The sequence below is a fragment of the Camellia sinensis genome, chromosome 14 (genome assembly GCF_055761805.1).
Source record: "Camellia sinensis isolate YWXY chromosome 14, ASM5576180v1, whole genome shotgun sequence".
Lineage (NCBI taxonomy): Eukaryota > Viridiplantae > Streptophyta > Magnoliopsida > Ericales > Theaceae > Camellia > Camellia sinensis.
Window position 1 is genome coordinate 65850412 of NC_138974.1, and position 18266 is coordinate 65868677.

At 38.3% G+C, this 18266-nt stretch overlaps 1 non-coding gene across 1 annotated transcript; it reads right to left on the minus strand.

The window, feature by feature from the left end:
* Positions 1 to 15175: 15175 nt before the first annotated feature.
* Positions 15176 to 15257, minus strand: TRNAS-AGA (transfer RNA serine (anticodon AGA)). The gene has a single exon. It is a non-coding gene; the product is annotated as a tRNA-Ser (tRNA).
* Positions 15258 to 18266: the final 3009 nt, after the last annotated feature.

Sequence of the window (18266 nt, forward strand, 5' to 3'; positions counted from 1 at the left end):
TATCTATATAAAATATAGATAGATACTCACAACTTTCATGAAAAATATTATCTGATTTTTTGGATGAGAGAAAATGAACACAAGTTTTAATTATTTATTTATTTTTTTTGAAAATTTGTGAGAGAAATTATGATGAAGAGATTATAAAATATTTTTGTTATCTTCCCATTTGAAATCCATAAATTAAGGAATAATTATTATTTCTAAAATAATTAAATAAATAAATCAGCCAATAGGTTTTTTTAATCTATTTTATAAATTGAAAAATCAATAATTTTAGAATAAGTGTTTGGAGCTTTTAGGAGACTTCTCATTAGAAACCCTATTTTCCTTATATAATATCTAGATATAGATATTATATTTGTTTTAGATATTTTTTTAATATACAAATTATTTTTTAAAGATTTTTTTATAAAAATAATTTAACAATCTCACCACTAATCATAGTGTATGAGAGAAGTTGAAAAAGGTATTGCAGTAACTATAAGAGAAGTCAAAAAGGCTTGTGAGTTGGGAGAAGTAAATAAATGATGAGTATTTTTTTTTAAATAAAAAAATTAGAAAACTAAGATTGGGATATTGGAATTTCCACCAGGCTTGTGGGTTAAAAATCATTTTTTAATATACAAATTATTTTTTTAAATTTTTTTTATTAAAATAATTTAATAATTCTATCACTAATCATAGTGTATAGAAGAAGTTGAAAAATGTGCTGCAATAATTATGAAAAAAGTCAAAAGGCTTGTGGGTTAGGAAAAGTCAATAAATACTGAGATTTTTTTTTTAAATCAAAAACTTAAAAAATTAAGATTGAAATATTACAGCTCTCACAAAATTTGGGAGTTAAAAAACTCATTTTTTTTACATAATATATAAATAGATAGATTGAGAGAATAAACGATAATTACTTCACATAAATTCATGAACAATCTTGCTGCATACCCCCAGTGGGGGTCGCACCCTTAGTGAGGTGGCGAGCTCCCATTGGCTGAAACTTAAAAAAAAAAAAAAAAAAAACAGTTTTTTTTTGACCCAACCACAGCGCGCCACCTCACTGGGGGTCGACCCCCAGTGGGGTCCGAAGCATTTTTCAATTCATGAATTACTACATTCAAGGCAGCTTGGCATCTTTTGGCAACTTTAAAAAAAAAAGTCATCTATTTTTTGGATTTTTTTATCTTTGGTGATTTCTTTTAAAATTATGTCAACATTTTTTTATTTTTTTGATCTATCTTTCCGAGATAAATCTAAAAAGTATATTTTTTTTTTGAAAAAAAAAAAAATTCTTCTTATTTTTGTCTTTTTTGAATTTTTTAAAAAATTATAATTACCGGTTCGTCTTATCGATTTTGAATTTTTTTAAAAAAAGTTTAAAGCTGAAAATAAATTTTTAAAAAAAGGTTAATTGGTCATAAATTCAATATAAAGGTAGAAGACATTAGGTCTAAGAGAAATTTTTTTGTTGATTAGAGGTCTATGTTTTGTAAAATAGTTTGGTAAGAAGTCTTAGAGAACATTTTGTTTTCAATTATATCCCTCAACTTTTTTTTATCTGTTTTACTTTTCGTTGACTATCTGTTGAAATTATTTTTATCTGTTAAAATTTCTATATGTTCAAGTTTTTTTTATCTGTTCAAATTTTTTATATGTTCAAATTCTTATGTGTTCAAATTTTTTATCAACTATTCAAATTTCAAATTTTTTATCTGCTTAAATTTCAACTTATCTATTTGAATCTATCTATTCAAATATTTTATCTATTTAGTTTTTTTTACCTGTTCAATGTTCTGTTTTAGATCAAACACAACCTTTTCTGTCCAAAACACAACAAATATATATATATATATATATAAATATCATAGTGTGTGGGTGAAAATCTGACCACACTGCCCGTTTAGTGATCAGCTGGAGAGCACAAGCGGAATAGATGGCTAAAGTAACCTGAAACAGAAAGAAAAAGCTCCGGCGGTGGTTCTTCCACCCGGGGGCACTCCGACGATCAAGTCAGTATATCTCTCAAAGATAATCAAGTACTAAATTGAATACTCAAAGTATAAGTTACATACCTTAGACCCATGGGGGTGCCTCTCTTTTATAATATACTCAATCCAAGTCCCACTAGAAGTATGACTTCTATGAATTCTAGTTCACTGTTTACTCTGGACTCTTTTAAGTGATACAGATAAACTCCTTGAAAGTTTTATCCTTATCTTAATTCAGTCCCCTTTGTGCCTTAGGACTCTTGCCCCATATCTCGGATTCCGATATCTTCGGAGATGACCTCGGCTTCTCCGAGATTACCTTGGCTTAACTACCAGGGCACGTGGCACCTCGGCTGACACGTCGGCGTCACCATGCCACGTGTTGGTATACAGAAAATATATCCCCACAACTGCCCCCTAGGTTCTATTACCTCGGCATTCTGAGGTGATGGAACCTATTCCGAAATTTTGTCGCCTCTTTCCTGAGTAATGGCTCAAAAATTATTTAGCCAAGTTTATCTACTTTCAGCCGACGTGTTCTCTTCGGAGAACAAGGCTTCGATCGTATTCTCCCATGCGCATGAGCTGTCATGCATATCTAACTATTTCTTTTACGTGTTTCGTCTTTATTGGAGCGTGTCAGTGACGCGCCTGAAGCTGTCTGTTCATTTCGTCTGCGCCGTCTGACGCGTGCGTTACCCTAGGCGTAATGATTGCCCTAATTTTGCCGCCGTTTCATATTTTTGACAAAACTTTCTTTTGCCTCTATCTTTTCTTCACTTTTTCATTCCGTCTTCTTGTTTTCTCTCTCTGAAAAGCTCATTCTTCTTCGAATCTGCCATTGCCTCATTCTTTCTTCTGGAACTGCTCTTAATCCCTCATTCTTGCAAAAGCCCTCTTTGCTGTTGCAATCAATTTCGGAGTTCGGCGAGCACTGCCTTGGCTTCATTTGTCCTGGTAAGATCTTCTTCTTTAATTTTTCCATTCTCTTTATGTGCTTTTGTCTGTCTGTTGCCATTACTGATCTTGTTCGAGGTCTTGGATTTATTTGTATCTTGAATTTGTGGCTTTTACCTTGAACTTCTATGCTTTTTCATCATTCTCTTTGCCGTTGTCCTTGATTTTTTCTGTATTTCTATTGTTTCTGAGAACTATACCTCTGTTCTTGAATCTGAAACTTCATCTTTGTTTTCTCTTTTTTGTATCTGCCCCAGATCTGTGCCCTCGATTTTTATCTTCATACCTTATAGATTTGGGATTTGTTTGTAGAACCCTTAATCTTTAGGGAAACCTGAAAAACGCCCACCTTCTGAAACATATTCCTCTTAATTTAAGCCAACATAATGGGTATGTGGAGGCATAGGGTGAATACCCCGACAAAACTTGAATACTTTAGGCAAGAATTCTCTATCCCAGCCGATGTTCATCTTAAGCTGGCTGGGGATAATGATACCATCGTGCCCACAGACCACACAATGCCTTTTCCAATAGTTGCTTTTACCGAATGTGGACTTCGGCTTCCACTTGATCCCCTTTTTCGTCAAGTTCTCCATTTCTATAAGCTGAACCCTATGCAACTTACTATCAATTCCTATAGGGTAATTAACGGTATTATTGCCTTAGCTAGGCAAGAAAACCTTAGAATCACCCTAGCCGACCTTCAATATTGTTATACCATGTGCCCTCTTGATCTGAAGGATAGGGGTTTTGTCTATTACCTTAAGCCGAATCTACTCAGTACAAAATTATAGCCGACCTCCCAGACTCCAACAAGGGGGCTGGAGATGATTTTCTCATTGCTTCTGGAAATTGGGAATTTGGCCCAGATGAAGATGTCCACCTCTACCCTCTTCCTCGAACACTTACAGAGGGCAAGAGTAAGAGCCCTGAGTCAACACTTAGTTGTTTTTATTTAAGATTTTAATATTTTTTGTTTCTGACGTCTGTCTCTCTGCAGATCTTCATCAGCCACCGAAAAATTTTCGCCAATCCTTCTTCCCAGGAACAGATCTGAAAACACTTCTTGGCCTTCCAATCCATAAACGAAAAGCCCCAGTATTACTAAACTTCATCCCTACATACAAATCCACCTTACCCGACATCCCTAGAAAAAGGAAGAAGAGTCTTTCTCCACCCACAGCCACAACCTTAACTGATTCTACATCCCGAACAGATCAAGAGTCCACATCTGACCCAGCCAATCTTCCATCAACTTCGGCCCCCTACTTAATACCAATTCCTGAACGTAAACGCCGACGAAAGCTCGTAAAGACTGCCGAAATGGTTCGTCAAAGGCCTGTTGTCCAAGACCTTCTTGCCGATCTCCCAACTGACGCCGAAGCCGCACCAACGCAATCAATGCTTCCACCCAAACCAAAGAGAATTAAAAAGGTTCAGCCTAAGGCCAAGGCTACAGATGCCGAGGCTGAGGATGCTATGCCGATTTCGAAGCTAGCTGAAAGCAAAAAATCAGCTTCTACTTCAACAAAGAGATCTGCTGAGGGCCAACCCTCAGGGTCTACACAGTCAAAGCGGCCAAGGTCATCGTCTGCGACGACCTCGGCTTCGAAGAAGCCCGACGTCCCCTGGGCCCCTGATCTATCCCTGGAGGATAGGCCCATCATGGCTAGTGAAAGTGCTGATGATATCAACGTTGCTGTCGCCCTTAGCACTGCTCTTCTTCTACCAAATGATTTGGAGCGAAATGCCAAGTTTAGTGAGTATGAAAATTACGCTCTGATGCTCCAACACTCTGCTCAAGTAAGTATTTCTGTCTGTACTTGTGATTCTTTCTTCCGTTCTTCACTGAGAGTACTGTCTCACATTTCTGTTCTTTTTGCAGGCCATTCAGCATGCCCACTCATTTTCCATGCAAGCCTTTGAAAATCGTCAAAGGTTGGTTGATATGAAGAGGGAAGCATCTTCTATGAAGAGAGAGATCAGGTCTCTTGAAGCAAAAATGAAAAAATTGGAGGATCAAGCCGAGGCTGCAACTAAGGTTCAAACCTTAGCTCTTGAGAAGGCCGAAGCTGCTGAGGCCGTTAAAAAGGTTGCTGAGGCCGAGAAAAGAGAGGCCGAGGTTCAGAAGGCCCAAGCGGAGAAAGAACTACAGCAAGCTTTGGCCACCAAAGAGGCCGAAATCAAAGAGGCCGATGAAAAGGCCTATGCTCAAGGTATGGCCGACGTCGCAGAAGACTACAAGCTTCAGGTCAGGCAGGCATGCAACAGGGGATTTTCCCTTGGTTGGATGTCCTTGATAAAGAAGCTTGACCTTCCTGCTGACTCGCCATTGCGTCAGGCCGACGTTATTCCGTTACCATTTCCTCCACCTCCTCCTGAAGGTGAATCAGAGTCTGAGGCCGAGGCCGTGGAGGAAGATGAAGAAAAAGATGATGGTGAGGCCTTGGTGAGAAAACCCAAGAATGCTGCTGAAGTCAAGTCCCCTCCTCCTGCTGAGCAGGTTATGGACTTAACTCAAGATGAGGGGGGTGATGATGCTGAGGAAGTGCCCAGGGAGTCTGTTCTAGGGTATCTATCATCTGACCTCCTTCTGACTGAAAGAAGTCTTGACACAACATTGGCAGAGATAGATGCCGAAATACAAGCGGAGAAGGTGGCCGAGGAGATTCCACCTGAATCGTCCGAGGTCCCCGTTCCTGCAGTGGCTGATACTGAAGAATCTTGAAAATGTTTTTTGTACTTTTTTCCTTCTTTTTTCTGTACTTTGCACTTTGTACTTTCTGGGTAATGCAAAACTCTTTCTTTTGGCCGACGTGGTTTCTTCAACATGTAACTGCAACAGTTCTTTCTTTTGGATGTTTTGATCTTGTGATATTCTGTTGACTGCTTAATCTTTTGCATGTTGCTTCCTTTGTGCAATCTTCTCGGGGTTATATACCTCGGGTATAACCATGAGACTTTTACTTCGGCAAGATACTGTCCTGCAATCTTTTCATAGATTTCAACAAGTATTAAATGGTAATCTTAGTCCTACCTACTTGTAAATTGCTACAAATTTTAACAAGTAATGAACAATATACTTAGCCTTTATTTTAACCTGTAACTTACTGTATACCTCGGCGGGTGATCATATGTCGGCTTAACATAAACTTGTAAATTGCTACAAATTTCAACAAGTGCTAAGCATCTTCCCTTGGGTTTAAACAACCCACATATTGCTATGAGAACTTTAAGCAATAACCTCGGCCTATCTTCAGCTTGTAAATTGCTACAAATTTCAACAAGTGAAGATAAGGAATCAGCTTAATTCCAACTTGTAAATTGCTACAAATTTCAACAAGTGGATTAAGGAATAACATCGGCTTAACTTCAACTTGTAAATTGCTACAAATTTCAACAAGTGAAGATAAGGAATCAGCTTAATTCCAACTTGTAAATTGCTACAAATTTCAACAAGTGGATTAAGGAATAACATCGGCTTAACTTCAACTTGTAAATTGCTACAAATTTCAATAAGTGAAGATAAGGAATCAGCTTAATTCCAACTTGTAAATTGCTACAAATTTCAACAAGTGGATTAAGGAATAACATCGGCTTAACTTCAACTTGTAAATTGCTACAAATTTCAACAAGTGAAGATAAGGAATCAGCTTAATTCCAACTTGTAAATTGCTACAAATTTCAACAAGTGGATTAAGGAATAACATCGGCTTAGCTTTGAGTTTGATATGTCTTCAAAAACATCCATGCATAACTTTATCAATCGATTATGTTGAAAGGATTCTTGAAAAGACTTTATTGAAAATATCGGCCAAACAATGATGTTTATCTAATGATAGAAAAATTTCAAATTACAAGTATTCCAAGGTCTGGGCAATGCTTTGCCCTCATTGTCCTCAAGCCGATATGCTCCATTCCCAAGTACTGAAGTAACTCTGTAGGGTCCTTCCCAGTTTGGGCCAAGCTTGCCCTCCCTGGGATCCTTCTTGTTCCCGACGACTTTTCTTAGGACTAAGTCGCCAACTTGAAAATCTCTTGGATTAACTCTCTTGTTGTAAGCTCTGGCAAGCTGTTGTTGGTATACTGCGAGCTGAATTGCAGCCTTCTCTCTTCGTTCTTCCAATAAATCCAGGTCTCGGGCTAAGAGTATGTCATTGGTGCCATTCTCTACTCCCTGGGTTCTGATCCCTGGGATGCCGATCTCCAATGGGATGACTGCTTCTGTGCCATATGCCATGGCGAATGGGGATTCTCCTGTTGATCTTCTCGGCGTAGTCCGATATGCCCAAAGTACGTTGGGCAATTCGTCCACCCACTTTCCTTTTGCTACCTGGAGCCTCTTCTTTATTCCATCCAGAATTACTTTGTTGGATGCCTCTGCTTGCCCATTGCTTTGAGGAAAACTTGGTGTTGAGAAATAATTCTTGATCTTGAATTTTGCACAAAAGTTTTTGATAAGTTTGCTGTCGAATTGTGTTCCGTTGTCGGCAACTATAGCTCTTGGAATCCCAAATCTGGTGATTATGTTTCTCCAAATAAAATTCTTGACATCCATATCTCGGATTTTGGCAAGAGGTTCTGCCTCTATCCATTTTGTGAAGTAGTCTGTTGCTACCAGCAAGTATTTTCTCTGCCCAGTTGCCTGGGAAAGTTGTCCAACCAGATCCATGCCCCATTGGGCAAACGGCCAGGGGCTGGATACTGGGTTTAGGTCGGCAGCTGGCTGATGTATCAAAGGTGCAAACTTTTGACATTGTTCACACTTCTTTACATAAGCTTCGGCATCCTTTTGCATGTAGGGCCACCAATACCCCTGGGTAATGGCCCTGTGGGCTAACGATCTGCCCCCTGCGTGGCTTCCACAAATTCCTTCATGAATCTCGTAAAGGAAATCTTCAACCTGCAAAGGATGTACGCACCTTAAAAGTGGTCCAGTGAAGGACCTCCTGTAGAGATGGCCTTCCGCTGTTAGACTGAATCTGGCCGGTTTCAGCCTAATTTTATGTGCTTCTTTATGGTCTTCTAGCAGCTTCCCCTCTTTTAGGAATGCAATGATTGCATCCATCCAACTTGGTCCAAGGCCCACGCACATTGCTTCTTGCTCAATGCTCTGTTTATCTATGCTCGGGGCCGACATGTAGTCGATCATAATTGTCCTTGTTTTTCCAGTTTGAATTAAGCTGGCCAAGTTTGCTAACGCGTCGGCGTGGGCGTTGTCGTCTCGGCTTACTTGGAGTAATCTGCAGTTCTGGAATAGGGCTGCCAGTCGGATGACTTCCTTTGCATATGCCGACATTCTTTCGTCTCTGGCTGCAAATTCTCCTGTTGACTAGTTAACAATTAATTGTGAATCACAAAAAACAATTACCTCGTCTGCCTCTGCTGCCGCTGCTAGTTTTAGCCCTGCAATTAATGCTTCATATTCTGCTTCGTTATTGGAGGCTTTGAACCCCAGACGGATGGACTGTTCTACAATTTCTCCATCTGGAGATATCAGCAGTACTCCTGCTCCTGCTCCCTGGCGGTTTGAACTTCCATCGACGAATAGTCTGAATGAATCGCCGATGTAGATGCTGCATGGTCTGAGCTTTTCTTTCTCTTGCTTTTTTGTCTTTGACTGGAATTCTTTTTCCTTGTCGGGCCGATGCTTATCTTGGCTCGACGGAGCCTGAGGTGTGATGGCTTCCGGTGTGAGTTCTGCGACGAAGTCGGCCAACACTTGGCCCTTTATTGCTGCTCTTGGTCTAAATTCTAGGTCAAACTGGCCTAGTATTACTGCCCATTTTGCTATTCTTCCTGTTAAGTCTCCTTGATGTAATAAGGATTTCAGTGGGTGCTCTGTTAGAACTACAATCTTGTGTGCCTGAAAGTAATGGCTCAATTTCTTTGAGGACATTACCAAGGCTAGCATCAATTTTTCCAGTGGTAGGTACCTTGTTTCCGCGTTAGTCAGAGTTTTGCTTACGTAATAGACAGCCTTTTGCTCCCCTTTTTCCTCTCGGATTAGCACTGCACTGACTGCGTGTTCAGAGACTGCTAAGTACAAAAACAATTCCTCCCCTGGGATTGGGTTAGAAAGGACCGGGGTCGTGGTCAAGTACTTTTTTAGGTCGGCTAAGGCAGCTTCGCATTCTTCCGTCCATAGGAAGTCTGTGGCTTTTTTCACCAGGTTAAAGAAGGGTCTGCACTTGTCTGAGCTTCTGCTGATGAATCGGTTTAGGGCTGCGGCCCTTCCAGTGAGCACTTGAACTTGCTTTGCCGATGTTGGACTCTGTAGTTCCAGGATGGCCTTGATTTGGTCTGGGCTGGCTTCAATGCCCTTTCTTGTTACCAGATATCCTAGGAATTTACCTGACCCAACTCCGAATGCGCACTTTGAGGCGTTGAGTCGGAGCCGATATGTTTTGAGTATGTCAAAGACCTCTTTTAGGTCGGCAAGATGACCTTTTGATTCCTTGGTCTTTACGACCATATCATCGATGTAAACTTCTACCGTTTTGCCAATCAGGTGTCTAAACATCTTTGTCACTAACCTCTGATAGGTTGCTCCTGCGTTTTTCAGCCCAAAAGGCATTACCCTGTAACAGTACAGGCCTTTCGGGGTGATGAACGCGGTCTTCTCCTCATCTGGAGGGTACATAGCAATCTGGTGGTACCCTCTGTATGCATCTAAAAAACTCATCCTTTCATGTCCCGAGGTGGCGTCTACCAGTTGGTCGATTTTGGGCAGAGGAAAGCTGTCTTTCGGGCAAGCTTTGTTGAGGCTGGTGAAGTCTACACACACTCTCCACTTGCCATTCTTCTTTTTTACTACTACTGTGTTGGACAGCCACGTTGGGTACTGGACTTCTCGGATGGCCCTGGCTTCAAGGAGTCTGTCTACCTCTTCCTCGACTGCTTCGACGTGCATTAACGTCGGCCTTCTGGCTCGTTGAATCACAGGTTTTGCCGATCTGTTGACATTCAGACTGTGGCAAGTGACCTCGGGGTCAATGCCAGGCATTTCATAAGGTGTCCAGGCGAACGCCTCTATGTTTGCCCTTAAAAAATCTTCTAGTTCTTTTTCTTCTTCTCTAGCTAAGCCTGAGCCGAGAAGAAAAAATCGTTCTTCGTCGCCCTCCTGGACGAGGATTTTCTTTAGCGCCTCTTCGCTTTTCTCGGCTGGTTCTTTCCCGACGTCTTCTAGGACTTCCATGTCCTCATCTTCAACTTCTGCTTTCTTTGGCTCTCGTATACTACAGGTGGACTTTATTGCTGCCATGGAGCAATTTTTGGCTTGTAGTTGATCCCCTCTGACTTCTTCAATCCCATGCTCTGTTGGGAACCGGAGTAGTTGATGTAATGTCGAGGGAACTGCCCCCATTGCATGCAACCACGGTCTTCCCAGGATGATGTTGTATGGTGAGGGTGTGTCAATTACCAGGAATTCCGTCCTGATCTTCTTAGTGCCGGCTTGTACCTCCAAGCTTGTTGCGCCCAGTGGCCATGTCGGCGTTCCATTAAAGCCGACCATCGAGCCGCTGGATTGTTCTAGGTCATCGGGGTGAAGGCCTAGCTCTTTGTAACATCTGACGTACATGATGTCACAGGAGCTGCCTTGGTCTATTAGGATGCGTTTTACTTGGCACTCCCCAACCTGGAGGGATACTACCAAGGCATCATTATGCGGATGTTGGACCAGGTCTAGGTCGGCTTCAGTAAAGGCTATCATTGGCCTTTGGCATTCTTCTGGCCGATGTCTCTTTTCCCCGACTTGGTAGATATGCTGTAAATGTCTTACCCTCTGGGTGGACGAATTTGTCCAGTTCCACCGAGAAGGCTGTCCTCGGTTTCACTGGGGAATTTACCTCGGCTTCTGCATTCTGCTTCCTCCTCTTGAGGTAGTTCCTTAAGTCTTCTTTGCTCCTCCCTGGAGCTCGGCTGTCTTTGGATTTTAGTCTTTTTGGTACACTGCTTTCGGCCTCGTGGTGGGGTCGTTTGGATCTTTCTTCATGGGTTGTGTCAAAATGGAGTACTTGCCCCTGAACATGTCGATGTTCTTTGGGGTCTGGATTCTTCATGTGGTGTGTCCTTCGGGACTCTTCTTGCCTCGGGTTTTCCCGTCCGACTTCCCTGGAAGGCCGGTGAGAATGCCTTCCGCTTCTGGTATGCTGAGGGACCTCGGGGATTGTTTTTCTTCCGTCCTTCTGGGTGTTGTTCGCCGGCATCGGCGTATCTTGCAGCGGGTATGGTGGCTGCATAACATTATTCTGCATCATGAAGTTGACGACTGACTGGAGGTCCGCCAACTTGTTTGCTAGTTCTTTTACTTCCTCATCCCTCCGTAGGCACCTGTCCCTCCATACCTGGAGGTTATCTTCATTGTAGTATTTTCCTTGGTTAGCTCTTTTTGACGTGTCGCCTTCTGGGATGACGTCGTTCTCTCTGTGACCCTGGTCACGGGTTTCTGCATTGCGGCTATCTCCTTCGATATCAAGATCAATTGGGCTGTCACTCCCAGTGGGAGCGTCATCCCCAATATTTTGCTGTCCGTTACTGGCCATCTATTCTTCCTTCGTTCCCACAGACGGCGCCAAATTGTGTGGGTGAAAATCTGACCACACTGCCCGTTTAGTGATCAGCTGGAGAGCACAAGCGGAATAGATGGCTAAAGTAACCTGAAACAGAAAGAAAAAGCTCCGGCGGTGGTTCTTCCATCCGGGGGCACTCCGACGATCAAGTCAGTATATCTCTCAAAGATAATCAAGTACTAAATTGAATACTCAAAGTATAAGTTACATACCTTAGACCCATGGGGGTGCCTCTCTTTTATAATATACTCAATCCAAGTCCCACTAGAAGTATGACTTCTATGAATTCTAGTTCACTGTTTACTCTGGACTCTTTTAAGTGATACAGATAAACTCCTTGAAAGTTTTATCCTTATCTTAATTCAGTCCCCTTTGTGCCTTAGGACTCTTGCCCCATATCTCGGATTCCGATATCTTCGGAGATGACCTCGGCTTCTCCGAGATTACCTTGGCTTAACTACCAGGGCACGTGGCACCTCGGCTGACACGTCGGCGTCACCATGCCACGTGTTGGTATACAGAAAATATATCCCCACACATAGCTATAACTAAAAATTATATGTTCAATTTTAGATAAAAAGGACAGAGCCACTATTTGTTTATTGCGACAAAAAATCAGATAAAGAGAAAGAGAAAGAAATAGATAGTGGAAATTTGGAGCTAGACACGTACACACAACTAGAGAAATAGTGCTAATGTAAGTATCTACATACGAATCGTCCTGAAATTGACAAAAATGGAAAATTAACAATAACAGCAATACATTGTTTTAGTGAAAACACTGAAATTGAAACATTTAAACAAAGAAATAGACATAGAAATAGAAAAAATGTGAGATTATAAAGTCAACTTACAACAAATTGGAGAAGAAGGCATGATTTTCAGACAAAAGAGTCTTCGATTAACAAAAACTTAAAGTGATAGTCGTTGAAAACGAAGAATACATACAAAACATAAGTATGTATTCTTCAAACTAATATAGGTTGTGATCTATGGTTGCAGCATTAAAGTCGTTTATGTGGTTAATAGGCGGCGGTGCATCGTCGTTGATGGCGGCAGATGAGGTGTGACTGCGGTGGATAAAGAGTTGTCGACGGGAAGGTCGAAGTCGTAGCATCGTCATCAAAGGGTCACGATGTCGCCTCAATCGGTCTGTGAAGAGAGAGAGAGAGAGAGAGAGAGAGAGAGAGAAGAGGTGATAGTGGTGGTCACGGTGGCGGAGGAGGAGGCGACGGCATCGGCATCGTCACGGGCAAAGGAGAGAGAGAGAGAAATAGTGTGTATTGGTGTGAGACTATTAGGTTGGGAAATATATATAAGTAAGGATATTTTGGTCATTTTACTTGAATTTGTTTCTTTGGATAAACAATTTCAACTCCTGAACTATTTACCAAACAAAATTTAAATTTAAATTTGAATTTATGAACCGAATGTCCTACTCACCCAAAAAAAAAAAAAAATATCCTAAAAAAAATAAATTAAAAAATAAACAAACCCCCAAATAATCACGTGGCTTCAATTCAAGAAGCATTGGATACCACTACCAAATAATTTCTCCCTTTAGGGCCATATACTTCGAAAGTGTTTGTCCAACCCTATCTTAAATTTTTTTAAAAAAAAAATTAAAAAAAAAAAAATTTATTTTGATCCGACAAGAAGACGAAGTAGATAAGATTATTGGCCCACTCAACTCAAGTACTTCACTCAAACCTTTATTCGGATATGCTCACTCTCACTTTTTCGATTCTGAATATGAAAATAAAATAGATACTATTAAGATACCCGCATACCGACCTAATATATTATAGAGAGATGGAATAGTCAATGTCACAAACCAGTATACAAATTGGAATATACATATTCCCCTTCTTATCTTCTTGTTTGAATTATATCCTTCCCATATATAGATAATATATATTCTTCCTAATCTTGTTTCTCTTTTAAATTAATTTAATGTATGCTTCCTTGTGGTTCTTTGCTCCAACATTTTAATAAGATTCACCTTCAAGTTTATCTAAAATAAAATTCTTGTTATGCTTTATTGACAGTTGAAAAGGATTCTACAAAAAAAATATATAATCTGTGTAAATATATTTTTATTTTTTAGTGACTAAAGATGAGGCACTTTCTTACTTAATTTAATATCTGAGTTCGAGAATCTCCATTGCATGATAAAAAAATTATAAATGATACATGGTTGTATACCTAATCAACAATATTTTATTATTTATTTATTTTTATTTTTTTTTTATCATATAAATACAAAATCTCTTGTTATTGGACACTTCATAAACAATATATGACCAAAACAAAAAATAGATGTAGCACTCGTTTGGGAAGTTAGTTTGGGTTGGGTTGAGGTTAAAATAGTTAGATAAAATAGGTTTTTTAGCCCAGGCTAAAAATATCACATTCAAACTATAATTATTTTATTTTTCTCTTACAAAAGTCAAAAAAATCTATCACAAATGAAATTGTTTAACCTCAAGCTAAAATAGTAAAAAAGCCAACTCACATCTTAAACGAATCCATAGATTGATAGATAAAACACTTTTCTAAAATTCTATGCTTCATAGATAAGGGGGAAAAAATTCTATTATATGGTTCGATTTGGATTGTAAAAATCGTAGGAGAGAATGAGAATGCGGTTCTTAGAGTTTATTTGAGAAATAATATTTTAGTTTTTTAACTAAAATAAAAAGGGGGAATGACTTCTTAGTTTTTTTAACTAAAAATAATAATTTTTTGATGTTTCACGGAAAAAAAAATTACAAAAATTAGAGAGGATAACAACAATTTTTTTTTGACCTTTTTGTATAATTTTCTGACTTTTTTTTTAGTAAATTTTTTTATTTTTAATTAAATTAGCCTAAGTAGGCATAATTCTACTACTATTTAAAATGAAAAAGTGATTTATGTTAGTTATTTAAGTCAAAATCAGAATCAGAAATAAAAGTAGATAAAAATATAATATTTTGGTTGACGAATTTGATGATAGATTTGGAAAGAAAAATGAAAAAAATAGGTAAAATGTGACTTAATTTCACACATATTTTCTCTTTTCATTTCCAAATCTATCCTCAAATTCCTCAACCAAACACAGTGTTAAAATGAAAAAGTTATCTATGTTAGTTATTTAAGTCAACATCAAAATCTGAAATAATCCTATTTTTTTCATTTTCTTTTTTAAATCCATTTTCAAATTCCTCAACCAAACACAGTATTAAAATGAAAAAGTTATCTATGTTAGTTATTTAAGTCAACATCAAAATCTGAAATAATCCTATTTTTTTCATTTTCTTTTTTAAATCTATTTTCAAATCTCTCAACTAAACACGGTATTAAAATGAAAAAGTTATTTATGTTAGTCATTTAAGTTAACATAAAAATATGAAATAATCCTATTTTTTTCATTTTCCTTTTTAAATTCATCTTGAATCCGTCAATCAAATACAGTATTAAAACAAATATAAAAAATCAAAATCTGAAATAATCTTATTTTTTTCATTTTCTTTTTTAAATTCATCTTCAAATCCGTTCAACCAAATACAGTATTAAAACAAATATTAAAAAAAACCAAACACAGTATTAAAATGAATATTATTTTGAAAACCAAAAAATACACAGTATTAAAATGAATATTATTTTGAAAACCAAAAAAGACGTGGACGGCAGGATTCGAACCTGCGCGGGCAGAGCCCACATGATTTCTAGTCATGCCCGATAACCACTCCGGCACGTCCACTTCAGTGGTGAACTTATTATTCAATAATATTATATAAACTATAAATATAATTGTTTGTGTGCGTGTTAAGAATTTGAAATGTCCATTGGTATGAATAGGTTAATTAATTCAACTTATATTTCACTTTGATTCGTTGAAATTTCTGACTTTGGAGCGATTGATAAAATAAAATACATATAAAGAACTTGGATATTTATATATAACATGTCTAAGGGCGGGGACATACATCAAGCATAAATAGAAAACCACATGAAAATCAATAAATGCCAACATAAGATGGCTCTAATCAGTACTACAAGCTCTGGTGTCGCCAATTGCAATCTATAAAGTTCTATTGTCATAGCCTTCAGCACAGAGCAGTCTCGCATAACCAGCCTCTCCAGCATCATATGGCAAGCCAGGATCCAACAACTCCAGTGAGATTTGTAAGAGCAGAACCATATGCAAGTTCTGCATCTGAGGTAATAACATTGCTCATGAGATGTGCCGAAAAATCATAATAAGTGTTGGTATGATTAAATAATCATTGAAAAGCAAAACATTACTGATTCTTGAATAGTTTGATTCAACCTTCATTATTTGCTAAGTGTTGACTCTTTTTGGCTTTCGAAAGTTAATTGTGTAATTTTAAGCGTGCCAGTAAGGATCAATGAGTCTTTACAGAATTTATAATTGCCAACCAATTATTAGACGATTGTGTCGAAATTATTTCAGCCTCGATGAAGATGACTTTTACTGGTGGTTTGTTTTAGGAAAAATTTATAAGAAATAACAAGTACAAAACAATATAGAAATTGAATTTCATTGAATGAATAAGAACTTACAATGAAATGACCCAGTCTTGAAAAGATTTACAACAACAACTACTTGAGAACTGTTGGAACAATCTTCTATGTAAATAAAATAAATGAATAACGTACCAAATTTATTTATTGAACCGAATTAGAAGAAAATTCAAAGATCAAGTCGAGTGTGTGACACTCTGTCCTTAAGATAGATTCGCCCCACTACGGTGCTTACGGTTGAGTGGCGTCTATCTCTCAGGATACAATGATCTTAACCAATTTGTAGTAGCACTCCAAAACAAATTGTTCAGCAAACCAAACATGTGTTCTAACTCTCTGAATATTTATTCTAAAACTAAAATGAAGAATAATGCCTAAGAGAAAAATTTTGGACAGCAATATATAAGATGCAGACTGATTTTTCGGATACTTTGGACTGCAGGAAATGAATCTATATATAGGCACAAAAAGTGACCAAAAATCTGTCCCAACAGGTGCATAAACTGCTGAACAGATGTGACATTGTTTTGAATAGGTTCTGTTTGAAAATTGAATCTGTTCGTTGCATTGAACAAATTTTCAAACAAAAAGATCCGTTGGTTGGTTGGTGCAGTTTTTCAAACCTGTTGGAACTTTATTAATTAAACTATTTGGAATATATATATATATATAACTATTTGAATAGTTTAATAAATAAAGGAAGGGGTACAAACTTTAGAAAACCACTTAGGAACCCAAAATTAGAATTTAGAATTAAATTAAATTCCTACAATTACAAACTTTAGGAAACCACTTAGGAACTCAAAATTAGAATTTAGAATTAAATTAAATTCCCACAATAATTTTTATTGAAAAAATTCAAATGAATTTTATCTAAAAAATTAATGTTAGACCCGAAAACGACGTCAACTTTCCATTCACTCATAAATGGTTTTGACGTTTCGTCTTCACCGTGTGACTTGCCACGCGGCAAGGAACACTTCACCTCTTCAAACCTACCCCAAAAAACGAACGGGGCCTACTCAATTTTGGGCTCAGAGTCGGCCCAAAATATGCCTATATTAACCATTTTTCCAACAATCCCCCACATGAATGGAATTTGGCAGAGAGAAAATGCAACAACATGATCTAATTACAGAGAGTACAGAAATTGAAAATATTGTGCAAAGGATAGGTAGTTTTTGGCTTTGAACCTTTCCTTGTGAGACACTATCGAATTTACTAGTTAACTAGTGAACATGATGTCTTGAACTGTTCAGCCGTTTGAGTAACCCAGACAATAGAACTCACACAGTATATCCCCAGACACAGTTTAGTTCTCACTATTGTGTTCATTTTGGCCCTGAACAACCTGGTCATTCATGAGTGCTCTAAAGACTTGTAGCCCTTCACAAACTTATAGAACCGGCCCAGTTCACACTCACATAGGTGATTCTTATGAAGAGTATCCTGCCATACTCCACTAGGTGTACCTAGATATAAGAATCATTAAAAGTATTACTTAACCTAAAAACTCTGCAGTCATCACTATTTCATCATAGAAATGGGTAGGAGTTTAACTCCCCAGCGATCCTTTTGAGTCATTCACAACTCAGTTGTCCCTTTGAACCTAGATCTTGAGATTTCCAATCAACTAGGTTGGGTTGCCGTTGTGGTAACTCTTATTAAATAGGCTTAAGTCTCATTCCCCTCGATGAATTCTCAACTAACTCTCTTGCTAACCCTTTGGTTAGTGGATCCGCTATGTTGTCTTTAGACTTAACATATTCTATGGAAATAATTCCATTAGAGAGTAGTTGTCTTACGGTGTTATGTCGACGACGAATATGTCGAGACTTACCGTTATACATATGACTCTATGCTCTACCTATTGCAGATTGACTATCACAATGTATGCATATAGCAGACACCAGTTTTGGCCATATTGGAATATCTTCAAGGAAGTGGCGAAGCCATTCTACTTCTTCCCCAGCTTTGTCTAATGCTATGAATTCTGATTCCATAGTAGACCTAGCAATGCAAGTCTATTTGGAAGATTTCCAAGATACAACCGACCCACCAAGAGTAAAGACATTCCCACTGGTGGACTTCGAGTCTTTAGTATCCGATATGCAATTTGCATCACAGTATCCTTCAAGTACTGCTGGATATCTAGTATAATTAAGCTCAATGTTACGAGTAAATCAGAGATATCTTAGAACCCTTATAATTGCTTTCTAGTGTT